Here is a 20709-nt window from a genome sequence, read left to right on the forward strand (position 1 = left end):
AATATTAATCAGGTTGTGTGCGTTCGCTCGAACTGATTTGCTGAAATCAAAACAGGGATGATAATTGGTGAGCGCCAGCCAATGAGATTGCCGTTTGCGCATTAGTTCCGCCCACTACCGGAAAACCCGGCAGTTCTTAAAAGCTAAAGAATTCCAAAGAAGGAGCGCTGTTATTTTGACAAGAAAATACAATAAAGAATACCGTTTACACGTAGCGCGTCAATTCTCTCTCTCTCTCTGCGTGTGTGTGAGACAGTGACGGCGAGTCGTGCGCCTTCACAGTAGAGTTTACGGTACGTTAAATACAGGTGCGCTGCGCATCCATTGAGATGAACTGAAAAATAGCACAGGTCGCTTGGCGGAGAGGGAAACTCTGAAGCGCTCAGTCAGAGTGTTCGGCAAGTGAAAATATATCTGTGCTAAACTTAATACTTAGCCTCCAACTCACACACTGGCGAGTAAAATCTGAGAATTTATTAGCCATTGGCTAATATTAGACATCATTTAGTCGCCAGAGTGAAGATTTAGTCGCATATGCGAGTGATTTACTCGCAATGTAGAGGGTTGCCTTGGCTTGACAGACCTGCAGGATAGCCATGGCATGCAGGGCAGATGCAGCCTGTCCAGAGGCAGCGTAAGCTCTCACCACAAGGGACAAAGTAAACTTACATGCCCTGGACGGGAGTCTCAGTTGTATCGCCAGGTGCCAAAATCTTGCAGGCAAAGATGCACCGCAATCGCTCTCTCCACCTGGGGAACCTCTGTATACCTCCTCGCTGGCCCGCCATCAGGGTGGTGAGAATGGAGGAGCCAGTGTACAGTGGTCTGGCAGAGAAAGGTACCTTCCACGATTTCATCAGCTCCTCGTGCACTTCCGGGAAGAAAGGAACTGGGGTGGAGTGCGGCTGCAACCAATCATCCAGTCGAGAGCACTCAGGGCAGGGTGGGGGAGTCCACTCCAGCCAGTTGCTCTCAGCTGCCGGATAAGCACGGTCACCATTTCAGCGTCAGCCTCAGACTGGAATGTAGCACCCGGAGGTGCATGTTTAGCTGAGTCATCTGCTACTGATGGCTCCAGCCCACCCTCCAATGCTGCAATTGAAAACTCATCCTCTTCTTGAGCCTATACAAACAATATGAATGCTGTAAATTGTTAACAGCCACAGAAATAAATATGTATTGCTTATGTTTGTGGTATGGCCTTTATAATTTTTTTAAGAGTTTAAGAGTTAGTTTTTTCTCATAAACCACATTTGAAAAACACCCTCTGAATGTGGACTGAATTATGGATGCTTTCTTTCTCTTTAAATTTGTTCTTTAAAATTGTGATATAACATTTCCACTAGACTTGTGCCGGTATTCGGTAATGCGATATATCACGGTAATGAATATGCACGATATTGTTATCGTGGGCACTTGAATCGCAACATGAGAATTTGATACCGGCATATCCCTAATTTCCACAGGCAGACACCCGGCCTTTCCCACACCCTTTGACACAAAAAAAAATCAAGTTCAAACTCCTCTCCTAATCTACTGTCCTTTCACTCACCTTCATGTTAACAGAATTTAGCCTAAGGTCAATTCTCATTGGCTGGTCGGTTCCCATAGTAGGGGTGTGTCATAGTGATGTAATTTGCAATGATAATGTAGGTTAAAACAGATAAGCCTCTGATGACTACAAAGAACAGTTTGAGAAAACAGATGTAATGAAAGAAAGGAATATGCAGAAATATATTGGTTAGATGTTGAATAGTTTGAATTCATTGGCGATGAATAGCCTGTTATGTTCAGGTAGATCTTCAGCACACACTATCAAACTGCTTACATCTTTAAGAGTTCAGTATTACTCAGATTGAAAGCGTGAGTCAAACCAGTTGAAAGTCAGCAGCTGTGGAGGTTGAAAAGAGATGGATTGAAAAAGCCATAGAGAGATGACGGGCTGGTCTCACTGGCCCATTTTCCAGCTTCTGTTAATTTGTGAGTCATTGCTACTACAAACAGCGTGTTTGTTTCCCTGCCAGCACACTGCATGTCAGGACAACAGACACTGACGGACAAAGAACTACACACTAACGCATACACGCAATATTAAACGAAAGAGTTATTCAAATCCAAACTGTCCAACTATCCTACATAGACAGTACACTAAAGAGGAGGGGCTGTTTAACAGGATATCTGAACATTTATCCATTTGGAAAGATCAGATATTAAACAAGTGGGCGTTATTTAAAAGAATATTGTTTGACGGTTATGTAACTTGGAATGGTAACAGATTCTTTGTGTACATTTCTCACAGCTGATAAACTTTTAGATTGTGGTGTTTGCTATTACTATTGCTCATGTATTTCAACAAACCCTAACACTAAGCAATAAGCATAATAATTTGTACAAGAGTGATTGTGCAGCTTGATAAGGAAAGGTACGAATTGTATTACTTTTCAAGGCGAACAGACTTTTTTGTCTTGCAGATAATACAATTATTTTTAGAGACTATAATATTATTGACACTTAATTGTGGACTTATTTGACTTAGGCAAAGAAAAAACAGCTACCTAGTAGAAACCACCCAGAAAAATGACCTATTGTAGGTGATCATCTTTAAACGAGTTGTTTTCACTGGGGTCTGGGGGTCCACAGAAAAGTTCAGGGAAAAAATTGTATTTAAAGGTTTGTGGTATTAAAAAGTTTGAAAACCCCAGGTTAAAGCTCTTGCGACGAAAATCTGTGCAAGCTTTATGTAAGGGATAATGTACATCAAGCCGGTTGTTATCACAGAATAACCCCCGACAGGGTGATCAAGAAGACCCCAAAGTATGAAATATTTGAACGCAAAGCTTCTGTGAAGGAAGCAGTTGCTAGCAAGCGGCAAGTTCAAAGACGGACATTTAAGAAATATGGTAGTCATACCACTTATTACACAACGTTTCACCACATAAATAATTAAGGCGATAAAAGACAAGAAAACTGTTTTAAAATCTTACCAGTTTGTTAGTTATCTTATAATCCATTACAGTGTACAAAACAATCATTGCAAAATGGCAGCAGCTGCGTTTGTATGAAACGAGAGAGCGGGTCTGCGATACCAGGATGACATAATAAAATAATTGTACATATAATATTGAATTGAGTTTTAATATTTTATTAGCTAACCAAATGAAAAGCTTCCACCAAGAAAAACTGTTCCTAGCAAGAGTATAGTGCCGACTTCAGTTACCCGGATGAGCCTGTGTTATTAGCTTTTGCCGGTTGTTATCGAGGGATAACATACCTCGGAATGACTGACCAATCAGAATCAAGTATTCCACAGAGCCGTGTAATAATATTGATTAATGCATGATTGAATGTAACCCATGTTAACCAACCTGCTGATTGGTGTCAAGGTATGAACCTAACACTGATCATGTAGTTAGTCTCTAATAATCACCATTATTAATTTTCCTAACTTACTGAACATCAGAGGAAATTAAACCAATAGCCCTAGGCAGCATGTAACTCACTGTGTTAATTAAGTGGACCAATTTAATTTGTTTGTTTGGGTGTGAAGGAGAAATCGTTCACACTGGAGCAGATGCACACTCACAGGGGCCAGGACTTGCCTGGCCACCATAATAAAGCAGACAACAGCATGAATTCCTTTTTAATAGTGCTGTCTCAGTGTGTATAGTGTATAGGAATATGTCTTGACATGACATCCTACATCTATCAAGCAACAGTACAATAAAACGTTTGTTCGATATTTGTTTAGGGCTGCTATCTGATAATGGCTGTTTGGGAAAGTTGACTCTGAAATTTGACCTGGAGCAGGAATGACAGTTACAAAGAAATGTGAATAAGGAAACGTCTGATTTCTTTCCTCAACTATGACAGTCATAGGGATCTGTCTGAAAGGAAGTTGAGTTCAGAGGACCAATGCAGATATATTTGGGAGCCAATGACTATTATGAGCAAATTCGTTTTGTATTGTAAAAACAAACTCATTGGTCATCGCTGAATGGGTAAGAGCAGTTCATGACATAACAAGTAATCACCTTTGTTATTGTTTTTGTTACTGTGTTGAAAGTAGTATTTTTTCTTAATACTACTTTTTAGTTAACATTTAATTTAAGCTAGGTTTATATTTTTTAATTTAACGTTTTATTTTTATTTATTTATTCATTTATTTATTTAAATTTTTTGGGTTTTGTCCTTTTATAGTATAGGAATAGTTTTTTTATGTTATATTTAGCTTTAATTTATTAGGGGCCAAGCAAACTCTATAGCACCACCAATAGGCCAAATTTGCACTCATTTCTGCTAATAACTTTTGAATCGTAAGGTCTAGAAGCTAAATTCTTTTTTTCCTCGGATTCATGCCGAGTCGAATGCATAGAAATTAAATTTTGTATGAACTTGTCCTAGTTTGTCTGATTATCACCAAAATTGGTTCAGAACATCTTCAGACAATGCTGGCAAAAAGTTATCAAAAGATTTTCGATAGACCAAACCGTTCTTGTAAAGCGTGTTAACGTATTTGACGAAATTTGTGTAAAAATGGACATGAGGCTATATCTTTGCAACGCTTTAGCAAATTCTGACCAAACTTAGTAAGTGTTATACTAAGCATGACCTGAGGGCATATGAGTAGTTTCAGCACAGCGCCACCTACTGGTCAAAATATATAAAAATGGACATTTCTGCTTATAAATTCTGACCAGTTTGGCCAAAAGTCATATGATTGATCTTGTTAGATTTGGAGCGGCATGCCAAATCAAACGAAACCCAATTTTCCTATGGGTGCCTTTTTGGGCGTTTAGAGTTTTGTAGTAAACTGCTGTATCATCAAATGTCTTGAACAGGGGTTTCCAACCCTGCTCCTGGAGAGCTACCATACTGCAAAGTTCAGCATCAACCCTAATCAAACATATCTGAACCAGCTAATCAAGGTGTTCAGGGCTACTTAATTACAGATAGGTTTGTGGAAACAGGGTTGGAACTTAAGTCTGCAGGAAGGTAGCTCTCCAGGAGCAAGGTTGGAGAACCCTGGGCTGCGTTTATCGAAAAACCTTCTTAACGCTACGTCGTTCGTAAGTTATACCTTAAGTTGTACCTTTACGTTAATACGTGTTTCCCGAAACGTTCTTAGTTAAGTATACCTTCTGTAAGTCATTCGTTCGTAAGGTTAGTCTGGACCACTCTTAGCTATACCTTATCGCTGTTCACAGTTCACTCCGCTAGTGGCCACCACTGTGCAAAAACCTTCTTCACATTTCAGTCGATACGATTGTAATTCTGTGGCAAGAAAAAGTGCAGAACCAAATAAATATTACAATTCTAATTGTAATACACCCAGTGTTGAATTAGTGTTCAATTAATTGAAGTGTTTTTATGCAAAGAATAAAACTGTCATTATACTGACGGTTGTTAGTTTTTCCATTATAATATACAAAGGCACATCGGCTGGCAAACAATTAGGCAGCACATAATTAAGAGTATATTTAAAGGGAATGAATGTGATTTTAGAGTCTTCGTAGCGAGCTAAGAGACAACGTTATCGGGTTATTATTAAAGTAATTAAAGACAGCTACTTAGCTCTTCATTTTACTTCTGTTGTGCTTGGCCCCTTAATTGCTGCTTGCAGCTATATTTTCATTTTAGTTATTTTAATACTTATTTAGGCAACATGTCAAATGTCAAGGTATCGTTTTTAAGTTTTTTAATTTTGTCATCTAATTTTAATTTATATTTTATTTGAATCCAGCCTTAATTCAAATACCGAAAACATTTTATAATAGGTTTGGTTTCAGTTTGCTGGTTTTTAGCAAAAATAGAATACAATAAAACAAATACTGTGATTTGCTATAAATTTTACTTGTAATATATTTTAAAATGTAATTTTTTTTAATTTAATTTTAATTTCATTAATTTTAATTTTAAATGTCTGAATGTTATAAAGTCAGTTGTGATGGTATAAAGATGCTGATTTAAGTTACTTCTGGTTAAAACTACTTGTAGGATGTGACGTGTGTTTGTGATATATTGTTGATTGGCTCTTGGAAATATGAGTTGGTTCTGAGTAGTCTACTTTACTTTACTTTACTTTTAGTCATTTACTTTTATCCAAAGCGACTTACAAATAAGAAAAAGTAATTAAAACTAAAAGCTAAAACTCTATAAATACTATATATATATATACACATTTAAAATAAATAAAATAAATAAAATAAAAATGGCAAATGCATACAACAACATTTCAAAACTAAACATTTAAATGAAAACAAAAAAATAAAGCTAAAAACAATTCAAAATATTAAAAGAACAAAAGGTATGAGTATAATAATGATTCTAACATAACACTAAGCCAAACACCAAAAAACAACTACATATGTGTATGTACAGCCACACACATATACATGTACATATATATAAATACATTCAATATATATATATATATTATTTCATTTCCATTTTGTATGTTGAAGTACTGAAATAACTCAAATTAAATAAAACTAAAACTTAATAAAAAACCTATATAGACAATCAAAAACGAATAAAATGACAGCATTACTACAACTGTAACTAAAACTAAAATAGATAACTAATACAAATCAAACTACATTAGTTTATCAGTAATCCTAAAAAAATAACACTGAGCCAAACACACATGCTAAAATAACAACAACTTACTGACACATAGTAAGAAATGGTTATAAAAAAAACTGAAACAGAAGTGAAACAAGTAGTAGGAAATTATCTAAAGTATCTACAGATCGTTCGAACTGAGCACCAACACCATTTTGATTATTTGATTGATTATTACATAAATCAGCCATCTTCTGCACTGCAATGTTTGTGGAATGTACCCTGACGTCTTTGCATGTGTCTTTATGTCACCTTTTGAGAAGCTGTAGGTTTCACCTCATGAATACTCTTATAGGGTTTATAACAAAAGATTAAATAATAAATCTTAACATCCTTAATAGAGGACGCAAAGCCTGATTAGATCAATCGTGTTTGATTTTGGACTTTGATGTGGTAATTCCCAAAAATACATTTATGTATCTCCAAAGCTCCAGTTCTTCTTAAATGTACAGTAAGTTCAATACCTGTGCTTTACTGAAACTTCAATGTGATTATGCTCTAATCTCTCAGGGCCATATTGAGTTTAGTGCTTTCTCTCTTCCTGAGGCCCGACATCTGAAGAGGAGAAACGCATTCTGATGTGCCCCGTCTGAGGGCTTCTTTCAGTGCATGCCTCTCCTCTCTGTTCCAACAGAGGGATTTATTACCCCATTCATTAGTCCCACTGAGGAGAACGGCCACCATATGGAGGAAGCTACAGTCTCCACTGAATCATAGTGTTGTCTTTCTCCTTCTGTCTACGTCTTAGTCTCTCAATCTCTTTGTCACTGTATAGAAGGGCTGTCTGTCTTATCTCTACTCCACTGAGGGAGGAATCTGGTTAATTCTTTTTACAGAAACTCTCTCTCTCTGTCCCCCTGAATATGTCAGAGAAACCTGCTGGTGTTGAGTTCATGGAGAGCAGACTGAATCCTTACATGACCGCCACATCTGTGCTCTCAATGTAAGCAGATCGAGTGTTCGGCCTGTGCTACCTATAGAATATGAATGGCGGCAATACATCGACTGGATGTTATACCATACCAGGTCACCGTAAAGCTGCAGATAATCTGATGATTTATTAATCAGTGTTGATGTGAAATGAATTTTCAATGAAATGTAAGCTCTTCTTTATGTTGGTAAATCCAAGCAGTATTTTGTTTTGACTATCAGATGTCCTATGGAACTCACAACGGCAGCAAACAACAGCACTTACCTGGAAAGCTTTCCTATATAACAAAGATAACAAAACAACTTAAAGGCACAATATGTAAGATTTTTTTATTAAAATATTCAAAAACCACTAGAACAGTGTTATATATTTTGCTGACTTGTGTACTTACATTATCCCAAATGTTTCGAAGAATGTTTAAATCCAGAGAAATAAGCTATTTTAACTAGTGCCACGGACATAGTCCATAGTGTCATTGTGTCGCCTGCCAATGATGTCATAACCCCTCGATTTCCGGTTTTGTTTTGTAGAAAACATGGAAACACCAAAGATGCATTAATATGTTATGTGTTTTATTAGACAGGTGACGACCGCACAGAGTAGCATAATAACTTTCAAATGTATCTAGTATGATAAAACAGCGCTGCTTTTTTTCCCCACATACTCACGACCGGAAGGAGCGGAAGCGGTCGACTGTGGCATAATAAAAGCTCCGCTGCTTTAGAGCCGTGTGTCACGCTCATTCAGCGGCCTTGTTTCGCTTCGACGGCTTTCAGCCTCACCCTGCTTCATTCTACTACGTTAACAAATCATTAGCTCATCCATGAACATGATTTCTGCCCGAGTCCCGTCGGATTGCATCGGCTGTGGGGATGAAGACGACAACTCCCATGATTCCACACTCAGTCACGGCGTCATCTAACTACGCCTTTGTCTCTTTGTTTATTTTGAATACACGCCCTCCAATGGCGAAAATTACATATTGTGCATTTAAGCGACAAAACTGTGTGACATATTTTGTAAAAATTTAGTAAAATTAATTTGTAAACCTTTCAATAGTTGAGTGAAAAATGTTTCACTCAACTATTCACTGAAGAAGAAAAGGTTTAAAGAAAACTGAGTGTAAAAACTTAATTTAAATCTTTTAAAATTCAATAAAACATAATTTTTTCTCAGTTCAAGTGCTGGCATAGTTTTGCTTTTATAGACTGTATAGTATCGTATCAATGAATATCTAAGAGGCTGGTCGTTCTGTTTCTGATGGCTCAGTGGAAAGTTTTGGAGACTGAACATGGTTTCAAAGATGTCCTGGCTTTGGTTTTCAAGATTTTTGTTTAAACCCTTCTTATCTAGTTCTCGATCAATAATACATGATTATATAACTAATAGAGTTTTTCTTTTTTGTATTCTTTTCCATCAACAAAATATTTTTTTTCATTGACTTAGCTCTGTGAACAACAAAAGTTTTTTTTAATTTATTTTTTTATAAAAAATACAAAGCAAAGGTTAGGTTAAACAAGCTACACCATGGTCACATTACTTTAATGTCACCACCACTAAGGTCCTGACAATTCTTTCACTCTTTATTTAAAATTGTGAAAGAGTCGCAAGTTACGTGTTCGACGTGATGACATTTAATGACTTTGACAACCTCTGCACTATAAAAAATGCTGGGTTAAATACAACCCAGTGCTGGGTAAAATAGGGACAAACCCAGCAATTGGGTCCAGCACTGGGTTGTATTTAACCCAGCATTTTTTAGAGTGTGCAGTCTCATTTAGCTTGTTAGCAGCTGCCTTTTTTCAAGAAATATAAAAGCTGTAAAAATCATGAGTTGGGTATTACTGGTGTATTTTATGCCATAGAATAAAACTTAAATTTAACTACTAAAAAAGCCGTGTGCTTTTGTGTTACGGGTACGAGCGAACAGGAGGTGAGTGGGAGGACAGAAAAAAAAGAGAGGGACCGGGAACTGTATGGCTTTCATATCTGAATTTTTGTCTTGTTAAGGCTTGTCAACATCAATTGTTCTATTCATTTGCACAAAATACAGATGGAGCTTTGACAACTCAGTTTAGCAAATAACTTCATTTCAGCTGCTCTGAGGAGAGCAAAGTCAGTTCCACTGAAGTCATTGTCAGTAAGTAATTCTCAGTTCTTCAGGCCAAATACTGTAATGCATTGAGTCAGTGCATTCCTCAATAATGGCTCTACAAATCGAATTAACTGCTGATCCATGAAACCATGTCCGTAGACACTAAAAGCAATTATCTTTACAGAGGAGCCTTTTTATCATGTGTTTTTTATTGCCCTATACTGTTGGGTATTTTTCCACTAAATGTAACACTAAATATGAAATTTCATTGTTCCACATGCAGTTCTCACTAATAAAGACTAAAAATAAATAATGACGGAAAGAAATCATTAAGAAAAGTGTGCATATTACACTAAAGTGCTATAGTATTACCACATTGTTTTAAATATGATATGGTTGGTGAGCGTGATTTGATCAAGTACAACATGTTCCTGGATCAACATCCTTGTTGATCCTGGAACATCATTCCAATCAACCAATCAGAATTGAGAGATAACTTTTCAGGAAATGTCAGTTTTAGGCTTACAATCAGGGTTAGGTGCTTCTACACCCTTGTTAATCAGCTATCATTTCCCTTTGATTTTAGGAATAAATTATGGGTAAGTTTAGGTTTAGGGGTGGGGATTGGGTTAATTGTGTATTTTTGGACAGTAATGTTGATCCAGGATCAACAAAATATGTTGATCCAGGAACATGTCTTACTTGGCAAAATCATGGCGACCTATCATGGTTATACTATGTTGTTGTTGTCTTTTTTGGTTGTGTAACGTGTTATTCTTTGTAAATAACCTGGTATATTAATATGGCAGTCATTCAGTGTCATGGTATGTATCAAAATACCATGGTATTACTATCTGTTACCATCACTGTACCTTGGTACTTAAAGGTATGGTAATGTAAACAGTGCTATGTGCATTACTGTAATAGTACTGAAACAGTTGAGGAAAGCGTCTTGTTCTTTTGTTCACCAGATTATTGTTGTTTGTTAAATATTTGATGAGCTCACTGTTAAATATTTGAGAGCAGTGAGGAATGAAGCATTTTTCAGTTGATGCTGAATCACTGTATATGCCGGTCCCTGATTAACTGTCCCACTGTGGTGATCTCAGCTGTAACTGCTAAGGTCTGAAAGACCAGATAAAGCAGGCAGAAAACATTGACACATGAACTGCATAACTGTATTATACATGCTTTGCTCTGGAAGTTACTCTGCGGATGATTAGCACAAATAAATACTGACCTTAAGTACACTACCATTTAAAAGTTTGGGGCGATTTTTTCATTGTCTCTTATGCTCACCAAGGCTGAATTTATTTATTGAAAAATACAGTAAAAACAATAAAGTGAAATATTACATACACCTACTTAAAATAGTTGTTTTCTATTCTAATGTATTTTTAAATGTAATTCATTCCTGTGATGGCAAAGTTTAATTTTGCCAACACACGATCCTTCATAAATCATTTTAATATGCTGATTTAGAAAACATCAGTGTTGAAAACATCTTAGTCTTGGTCCTGTTTATGTTGACATTAAAGTGTATGTAAACATCATTATTCATGTTTATTATATTCTTTTGGTAATACACTACTTAATGAAAATATGTGTACTTAATACATATATTTCAGTACCTCAAAGCAAATGTTAAACTTTACCTAAAGTCAATATAAATAGGACTTTGTAACCCACTTTATTCAGTATTTCTGCATGAATTAGGGTATTCAAAGAGAGCATAAGAGGGGTGGGAATTGATTTTATTCATCAATGGATATTTCATAGTGGAGCCACGAGGTTGGAGCGAAAGGGTTGTAAAATGAGAGTGATTGGTGATTAATAAAAAATTGTTTTTGTGGAATAACGTGCACCAATGAATCATGCACAATAGACTTTAGTCAGTGTGGATCCCATATTGCAGGGCTCGAAATTAACTTTTTTACTTGGTAGCACTGGTGCTCCCAACTTCAAAATGTTAGGAGCACCAGCAAAAATTTAGGAGCACCACAACTGCAAATTATATATTAACAGATTTGAATTTCATGTGGAGGAAAATGAAGCTGTGAGGGATAGATTTGTAGTCTGTAAATAAGGTCCTAGATCATGTAATTTTCAAAACTGACATTTTTCTAAACTGTTTTAAGAAGTTTTTGTCTGAAAGTTTTTTGGAAAGACAACCTGTTTTCAATCCTGTCAAAAATTGACAAGACATTTGTCAAGACCAAGAACATGTATTAAGGAAGTAAATGGGATCAGTTTTGTTAATTGTTGACTTTAAAGAAGATTTTAAGGGACACATTTACCTACAGCTTGCGCTAGTGCAAACTTTTGGCATTAAAAAACTGTCAGGATTTACTAAGTGAAAAAAAATAGCATTGAAAAGGCGTGGACAGATATTTTTGCAGTTGACCTTATTGCATACGCATTTGCAGGAGTTTCTGTTTCAGATGCAAAATTAATGGGAGGGAGAGTATTTGAATAAATGATGCAACATGATTTACAATGGTTTGTGGCAGTCAATATAGTATTTGTGCCATTATTTAATGCTCAAAAAAGCATGTCTTAACCCATTTTGCCAATCTGCGCTGCTTTTGGTAGATTGTGTTGTTAGATTTGCTGCCATACCATGGGTGCAGCAGGCGCAATGATATTACGCTCGTTGACGAAAGCAACACTATTTAAGACCAGCTAAAACTGTAACAGTAGGCTCAGTCTGTATGGATTCCTTGAAAAGAGAGAGATGTGTTAGTGCAGGCCTGTAGTCTACACTCCCTCATGCCCTCAAAAGGAGGCAAAAAGGCGATGGTGCTCAAAGGAAGACAGGCGAGACCAACCTGGTGGTCTGGCAGTCATCATAAGCAAAGAGGTGTTTTGTCCCAGGTTCCCCCCAACCGGCCCCTTCAGCTCCTCTGGTGTGTCTCCCAACTTTAAACAAACAGAGGCACCTCAAGTAAATATTTAGTGCTCTTGTGGGAGCATTCAAAGGCTCCAGGAGAAATTAATGAAGTATTTTCTCTGCACTCACCTCTAAACAGGACAGTTAGACAAAAGCTCAGTGGAGAGAAGCGCTGGATAAATGATTGTTGGGAATATGTGCGCAAACAAGAGAAATCCAGATGCTTAAAATTATTTGATCATTTATCCAGTTGTATTAACATTATATTTGATTAAAAAAATTATGATTAAATATAGAAGTGAACATATATTTGATGAGCAGACTTTTTTGTGTCCATGTTTTCCCTCAGTTTGGTTTGATCAAAACGCCCTGACAACTCTCAGTGACCCTCTTTGTTTCTGACACACCCTTACAGGAAGACCGTGAAAAATTAGTAGGAGGAAGTGATCAGTTTGTTCAATTCTGAAAGAGAAAGTGAAGCAAAATGAGGGCAGTTTCAGATTACTCCAGGTATTCCAACAGAAATCAAATGTGTTTGCACTGTAAGACTTTGGTCTGATGTAATTTTGCACAGTGCTTTCAAATTAGGTTCTGAGGTCAGGACAAACTTAAAATAGATCACTGAGTCCCAGTCCATCCCAAAACTACAGTGAAGCATAGCATCTGTGGTCTCGTAGTGTCATCATCTCTGAATTCTGTGTCCTCTCCACTGCTCTGAAAATGGGATGTATCTGTATGGCTGAGTGTGTATCTGCCTGTGTTGTTAAAGGAGTAGACGTCACGTCACACATGCATACATTTTTTTACTCATAAGTCATAATCATATATTTTGATGTTGTGTTTTCTGTTGCATGTTAAAGTTTCTATTGTATATTCATGTTTTATCTGTTACAACAAATACTATGGCAGTACTGTTTGTAAAGTAATGTTATTAGATAGCAAAACCATAGTACTTTGGTATATTATTACGGTACTGTATGATTACCATAGTCATATACATTTGCCTTTATATGGTATACTAAGGTAATTCAAAGACAACCATAGTATTACCATTGTGCATAGCTTTAAACAAAAAAAAACAGTAATGCTGTGAAATATAATTACAATTCAAAATAACTTTATGTGCATTACATTATAGTACAGTGCCCAGAAACCATGGTAATGGAATGTGGAATGTGAATTTAGGAGGAATTAGAAGAAGTTAAGGTTGCAAGTGTTTGAGAAAGTTCACTGGAAGAAGCATTATTAGTTAAAATGGCATTATGAATAGAGCTTTGTATCATATAATAACTGTACACAGTGGCGTAGTGAGCTAATTTATATACTGTAAATGTTCCACAAAAAATAATAATAATCAGAGATTTTTATCCTCCCTATCGACTGATAAATAAGGATACAAATAAAATTTAACTGAGACTTGGAATTCTGACACCATCAAATTCTTTGGTTTCACTGGAACACTGCAATCAATAGGAAACATTATTGACATAGTATCAGCAGTCACACATTCCTAATGACATCATCATTGTTCTACAGTACAGAACATTTGTAAAATTCTATTTTCTTTTCCAATTTTTTTTTTCTGGCAAAAGTTGGAGCATCATGTATTTACTTTGGCTCAAACTGTACAGCTATGAATTAGTGCAAGTAGATTTAGCATACTATATAATATCATCATAACTCTCTCTTCTGCTAACATTCACAATAGAACCTGCTATGATTTGCATAAGATTAAATTAGGAAAGCCAGAGAGTTTAATCAAGAAGTTTGATCATTTATGTCAGAGGACTTGTGTCCTCGGCACATCCTGACAGGAAGCAGTGGTGTGAGAAATTACCTGGCACATTATCTGCTGCTCCCGCTGAAACACTGATCAACTCAACTGCCAGTCGCAGAGGACGACGTCTGCAATGTATCACATTGGCTCGTCACCTCACTGGCATGTGCTCCAAAGGATGGAGGGAAGTTTTCAAACACTGTGCCACCAGTGGCAAATGTATTAAAAGAGATGGATAGATTGTAATTCATTTTGCTCTACCATTAGGTAGATGTCATGACTCGTGACTGGTAACAAATGATGATGCATGTTCTCACCATATTTCACCATCCCTGTTCCTCTTCTTTTTTCCATTCTGTTAAATGCTAATCCGTTATACACTACATGGTCAAAAGTATGTGGGCATCCCTCTTAATTGCAGACAAGACTAATTTAACTGAAACACCATGCAATGAAATTCTAGAGGAGGGGGTTTTCAAATTAGGGCCCCAGGAGACTTCATGGGGTGCCTGGGGGTCCACGAAAAGTTTCAGAGAAATTTGAGAAAACAAAGTATTTTAGGGCTGTCAGAGTTAGTGTTAGCTTAAGATATTGATAAAATATTTTTTAACACAAAAATTGAGTGCATTTACAGATTTTTTTTTTCTTATTCCACTTTTTAAAAACTGGTCAGCAATCATTAGATTAATCACTATTTTTTTTATATAAAACCATTTGACTCTATGTACAGTATTATTTTTTAACACTAAGATTTTTTATTTATTACTAATATTTTAAAGATTTATACATTTCATATAATAGTAGGTGGGAAAGACCAATGACAATATAATAGTGTATTAATTTATAGTTATTAGATTTTGGAAGCGTCTTTAGAATTTCACACTTTAATATTTTCTCATACAGTGAGAGAACCAACTACTTATTAATATTGCTTTGAAATTAAATGCTCACCAAGCTCATATGGTATTTGATTGTTCAGTGTTCACATACTTTTGCCATATAGTGTACATAATGAAAACTCATTTGAAGTCTCTTTTGCATCAGACATAAATGTCAGGAAGCGTTGTAATGAACGGAAGAGACAATCAGTCAGTGGACAGATGGATGGGGACATGGCCTGTGGATCCTGAATCACCTCTCAGAGATTCTTGCTTAGACAACAGGGTTATGCTGTGATAATATTCCTCCAGGCTACATCATAAGCCACTGTGTCATAACATCCACATTATATTCATTAAAGAGAGGATGTGGACGTGTTTGTCAAAAGCATTTCTGAATCCTGTCCTTCATGTTCTCCTGGCAGCTCTTGCTATTAGTGTCGGGCCCACTTCCTGTGTCATTACAAAAAAATAGATCTGCAGCAATAGATTATATGCAAGTTTCTTCTTTTCAAGAAAAAGGTTAAAGAAAGTACTGTATACTTTACTCCCTACAACTGTAGACTTTACATAGTGTAGACTTACATACTGTACTACCGTACAATTTAAGCATTGTGGATATGCACTTGAACACTAGTGTCTGAACTGTTGATGGTGCAGTGTTACACTTTCACCCAAAACTGTTAACTTGAACTGAGGCTGACAGGAAGTTGTTAGTCTGGTCCTAGATAATCTTGTCAATGTAATGGTGCAGACTAAACAAAGTTGACCTAACTTTTGTAAGGGGAAAGGTGTGTTTATAGGCTCTTTTGACTTGGACCAGTCAGCAACCACACAACAATGCTTGTAAAACCACACAGAACAGCTTAACCAACACATACTGTACAGTATATGTGGAATACCTCAACCAATAATCATTATACATCAGTTTGATGTTTGATTTCTATCTATCCATCCATCCGTCTGTCCTTCTATCGACTTGTCATCATATATATAGTATGTATAGGAATTATTGAATCTGCAGATGCCCATACAGCAGTTGCTGTATAATCTATAGTGATGATCAGATATTGACACTCTATAATCAGATATGGATGCAGAATCCACACTCTGCTTATGCTGAAAAAAAGGAAGACTCTCCCCAGAACATCTCAGTACTACTCCAAGAAACAGCTTTATTCAAGCAATGCACCTGTTGTGTGACATGCCTGTCCAAGTTTAACACCACTAATTTATAGGCTGCAGCTGCATATATGACTCCCCATGTTTTAAATGAGCAGTCTTTGCAGTTGTAGTCCCAGTAGTCGCACACAGCTGAGAGCAGGACACCTAGAAGTAGGACAACTCACTTTTTGTTGAGTTATTATAAGGAAACTGTTTTCACAGTGATTAAGTTTACACTGCACATGCCTAGTTTACAGATTTGTTTTGTAAAAAATTGTTTTGTTTGTCATAGTATGTGACTAAGTAGTAATATATACTATATAGTAATAAGTAATAAGTGTGTCATCTTCCTAAACATATTTCCCAGGCTCTTTGTTGAGTGAATAAAGCCGAATGAAATAGCAACGTGTGTTGACCTGTTTCAAAATTCCAAGGTGAGGATGACAGTCTGACTCACTGAATGTTTAATTGAAGTTTAACCCACTCTTTAAAGCTCTCATGGTCAATTACACGCTGTTTCCCAAGAATAAAGTCTCTTTTCTTGTCATTAGTAAGAAAGTGGAGCATAGTGGGTCAGTGTCTCTTTAACCTTAATCACATGATTTCCTTGACATTTAAAACAAGTTAAATACATGATAATGTGACGTTAATGAACTTCGAGAGCATCAGTAAGTCCTGACAAACCTGTTCAAGCTTTAGCAGTTAAATCAAGGAAATCAAGGCTTCAGGTCACACCGAGTTCTTACAGGAAAACAGATCAAAGATGAAATGAAACCTCACATTAGCACTGCCTCAGTATATAGAGCTGGAGTGAACACAGCATAATTTTGCTGATAACTGTTGAAGAAAGGTTTAAAGGAGCAAGAAGACACAAAAAGCAAAGCAAGTGTCAGGAAATAACCTCCAGTGATGAATAAAACTGTGAGCTTTTTAATGGCTGAAACAGCTGTGGGGCAATTTTAGAAACAAAATCTTTCAATACTTCAAATAGTGTTGTAAAAAGTATAGGTTTCTTCCATCTAAGCAAGAGTGATCTGTACAAAAGACGTTATTAGAGGTTCCTCCCCCTAAAGCACAGTACAAATTCTAGAAACCTAATTAATGGACATGCTCTGTTTTAGTATCACTTAGTCATGCCCATTCATCCCCATAAACTGATGACTTGCCTCCTTCATTTCCTCACAGACCTTCAGAACAGCTGCTAGTCAGCCTGTCGTTCTCTCAATAGAAGCCTGAAACCGGAGCCACAAGTGAATGCCAAACTTTTCAGGAAAAGACCTACATGTTCTGCCCCCTGTGAGCTGACAGCTCTCTGCCATCAAAGTCAACGATGCTGCTTTGCTGTGAAGAGATGAAGATCTGCTGTTGCCTGCGAGACAGCTGGGTTTTACACAGTGGGCGTAAAGATGTGGAAGAGGGTAAGGAATGCTTTGGTTTTTGGAGTTAGCCTGTACTCAGCATCAGGGCTCTGTATTTTTCCACATAAATACATGCATTTCTACATGTTTTGTATATCTATATATAAGATTCAGCTGGACCGATGTTGAAACTGATTTAACATCTGCAACTTATTGCAACAACCCTAAACTACTATTCTCAAACTGATTTTCATTCCAAATTAAAAAAAAATTACATTACAAATGATAACTGCAATTTGATAAATTGGTAATGGATGTTTCTTTTGTTTGATTATTTATGTGCAGTTTGCTGTTACAAAAATAAACCATTAGTGAAAGTTCAAATCGATACGTAGAAGCCAGTTTTGAGATTATTAGCATCTGCCGATAACCAGTCCTCTTTGGCTGAATGAATAATAAACATCTTCTGTTTTCAATAATTGTTTTGTCATTTTTAATAAGTATTGTAGTCTGTTGTATTTGCTAACTTGCCAACTCTGATTAGTTACAGCTGTTTACTGATGTTTGCAGCACAGTATTTAACAAGAAGGGTAAAAATGACATCAGTTACAGCTTGTTAGAAGTAGAGTAGTAAAATTACATTTATTTGGATGAATTATAGCATTTGTTTGAATGAATTAGTGAGAAAGAGAGAGATATTGTGGGTGTGTGAATTATCTGCATCTCGCTACTAACAGTAAAGAGTTTAATAACAGCAATGTTACTCCCTCGTTGATGAGAAATACGTAAAACGTAGAGATTCAGTTGTGAAGCTATTTTATTAATAAAAGTAACGCAACATCGTCAAAAATGTTCTGTGCTCCTGAAAGTGTCTGTGTCCGGCGTGTAGTGATGTGTCGTTCATGAATGATTCGTTCAATCAAGCTGTCTCAGAGAGGGATTTGTTTATTTCGTTGACCGCGCATGTGCAACATCCTATTGGTTCTTTACAGGAACAGAAATGATAGGTTCACCTCTCGAGTCTTCTGGTTCGAGTCGTTTGTTCATCCGGTGACAGCCCTATAGACTAGAGGCTATGCAGTCTGTACCAGAAAGAGAAAAGATTAGTTCACCTCCCAAGTCTTTGGGTCTGAGTCATTCGTTCTTTTGTCACGTGACGTGACAGCAGTAATGGATACAGAAATTAGTTAATAATTCCCAGCCTTCCTTACAAACACCTTTACAGTTATGTGATGCATTTCTAGCCTCAAATTGTAGCTTTTTTATTTCTTACAATTTATACATTTGTAAATTTATGTCATGATGGTTAACACTGAATGTGATAATAAAGAGTTGGTAAAGGCTTTAAGCCCTATCCATATAGTGAAGAAAAATCACTGATAAAGCAAATATACCTACATAATAACAACATACAGTTAATAATATGTAATGTTTGTGTTTGTTGTAAGATATTGAGCTGGGAAGCGGGCACGTGACAAAAGAACGAACGACTCAAACCCAAAGACTGAAGAAATGAACTAATCAATTCTGTTTCTGGGACTGCATAGCCTATGGGGCTGTGACGGGATGTACGAATGACTCGAACTCGAAGATGGTTGTGTCTAGAAGGGATGCAGCTACAGCCAGAAGTGATGCAAAATCTTGCCATAAAATAATAATAAATTTTATTTGCTACCTATCTGATTGTGCTTTATTAACGTCTACACCTACCGCAACCCTAAACTTACCCTTACAACAATGCAAATACAGTAATGAATAGTTGTTCAGCATAAATAAAATTACGCAATACTGATGTGCGCATACCCAGTAAGCCCTGGTAGGACAATCTGGTCATAGCTGTATCCCTTCTAGCCCCAACCCCCGAAGATTCGAGAGGTGAACTAATCAATTCTGTTTCCGGTACAGACTGCATAGCTTCAGTTTATGGGGATGTGACGTGACAAAAGAACGAACGACACAGATCGGGAGGTGAGGGAGACGAACCAACTGCATAACCTGAAACAATGAATTAATAATTTCTGTTTCTCAAAATTTGGCCTTGGTTGCATTATAGTTTTTTTTTCTTATTCAAAACGTCACATAAGTAGATGTGTTGTGGAATTCGATCAGCGTCGTGTAGGTATTGTTGTGGAATTTGGCTATTAGCATGTAACTTTTTAATTATATTCTGCTGAAATTAACGAAATGACTTGAAAAAAGATTTGTTCATTTTGATGAATGAGATTGAAAGATCCGAGTTAGTAAAATTATCCAAACTTCCCATCACTAGCAGCGTGATTTTGATTTTTATCAAATAATTGCAGCTTTGGTGAATAAGAGACTTCTTTCAAAAACAAAAAATCTTACCAACCCCAACTTTTGAATGGTAATGTATGTATTAATTAATCTTCCTTAATCATCCAGGAAAGTACTTTCAGATGATCTCAGTGGATGTCACTTTTTGGGAGGTCGGACCATCGTTTCTGTAACTCTGTGCAAGGTCCATTTGGCTCAGGGGTGAATGAGCAGAGAGCCGATGAATGAGACCTTCCTCATCATTGATGGTGCTCCATTACATTTGCCTGTCTGTGATTGGACGGGACAGACTGGCGCGCATTCCTGTTGTATCACATTTCAGCAAGGGTCATTTGATGAAAGATGAGTGGATGAACAGCTTGCTGTGAATGGCTGACTCTTCTGTTCCACAGAATGGCTGCCTCACACGCATGCATGCATACGAACATACGTCACCTAGTCTCTTTGCTTGTCTTTCGCAAACCTCCTGATACAAGGCTTCATGGGATGGGGGAAGTTCAAAAATCTTGACTCCCTTTACAGCCTGTCCCATAAATAGTAGGGTTTGTACAGCTCCGACGCTGACCTGACAGAACTGGTCTCGGCCTGCGGAACCACAGAGAACAAAAAAGTTAATTACACTGCAGTTCAGCTCTAGATTTGTAGTCCAACAGATCTTCATGGACACAGTTTCCATGTATGAAAATGGTTCAAAGAGGCT

This window comes from Sinocyclocheilus anshuiensis, unplaced genomic scaffold (assembly GCF_001515605.1).
Source record: "Sinocyclocheilus anshuiensis isolate Anshui unplaced genomic scaffold, SAMN03320099.WGS_v1.1 scaffold1924, whole genome shotgun sequence".
Taxonomy (NCBI): Eukaryota; Metazoa; Chordata; class Actinopteri; order Cypriniformes; family Cyprinidae; genus Sinocyclocheilus; species Sinocyclocheilus anshuiensis.